Source organism: Chrysochloris asiatica, unplaced genomic scaffold, assembly GCF_000296735.1.
Source record: "Chrysochloris asiatica unplaced genomic scaffold, ChrAsi1.0 scaffold00007, whole genome shotgun sequence".
Classification (NCBI taxonomy): Eukaryota; Metazoa; Chordata; class Mammalia; order Afrosoricida; family Chrysochloridae; genus Chrysochloris; species Chrysochloris asiatica.
Window position 1 is genome coordinate 12685152 of NW_006408525.1, and position 1359 is coordinate 12686510.

Consider the following 1359-nt stretch of genomic DNA (forward strand, 5'->3'; position numbering starts at 1 on the left):
AATTTTGATGTGAAGGTATATTAAATTTCTTTGAGGTTATCCTGCAATTTATTATTATGTTTTTCCTGTTTAAAATAGTCTGTTTTATCTTGAAATGACTTCCTTGCCATCTGGAAGTTCTTTGTCTACACTATTCCCTCCTTTTGTTTTGCAGATGACTTCATTATAAATTGCTATCTCTGGTTCCTTATTTTTAATCTTACAGGTTTTACTTTGGATATTTCTATATCTGGATTGAGTTCTGGTTGGTGGTGTTATGTATGTTAGTCTCAGGTTGTCTGCTGTTGTTGGTTCTTAGTCCAAAGGACAACTATTAGTATTTTTATAAATTTGGTCTGGTTGTTATGAATTCCTTTAATTTCTGGAAATATACTAATTTTGCTACCATATTTGAGGGACATATTTGTGGAATATATGATTCTTGGCTGGCAATGTTTTATCTTTCATAGTTTTGAATATGCCATCCCATTGAAAGGCTGTAAATCTTTACAGAGGCAGACTGCCACATCTTTCTTCCACAGAACAGCTGGTGGGTTTGAACTATCAATCATTTAATTATCAGTCAAGTGCTTTAGCCACTGGGCCACTAGAATGCCTTAGAGTTCAGGGAGGAGGTCATTGTTTTTGCACTTTGTCTGGTGGAGGTTAGAAGACCTTCCAAAGGCACCAAGTAGCAGCTTGTACAAGGGGGCTTCAAAACACTCATGGGAATATGGAGTTAAAAGATAATGGAATTTTCCCATGAACTTTTGAAGCTCCCTTGTATCTGACTTCCAGTCACTCACTGTTTTGAAGAAGAAGGAGGAGAAAGTAGAGAAGGATAAGCAAAAGAAGAAAACAATTTGTGAATTGACCTGATTTTTGCACCTTGTGGTACATGAGTACAGGAAGCTCAAGTTGAGATGAGAAGTTTTCCTCTTTGGCATAAAGATGAGTCAAATTATGATCATGCTTTCCTCTGTCTGAGGTTCTTTCAGTACCATTGTTGTTTGTTGTTAAATGCCGTGGAGTTGGTTCCGACCCATGGTGGTGGTGTTGGTGTTCCGTGGAGTCAGTTCTGACTCATAGTGACCATGTACAGGGTTTCTGAGGCTGTAAGTCTTTATGGGAGCAGAAAGCCTCCTCTTTCTCCCACGGAACAGCTGGTAGTTTCGAATTGCTGACCTTGAAGTTAGCAGCCCAATTTATAACCACTGTGCTACCAGATAGTGACCTGATACAGGGTTTCCAAGGAGCAGCTGGTGAGCTTGAACCACTGACCTTGCAGTTAAAGCTGACTTTGCAGTCCAGCGCATTAACCCACAGCGCCACACCAGGAGTCCTTCAATACCATACTCAGCATCAAAGCCATAGGTGAAT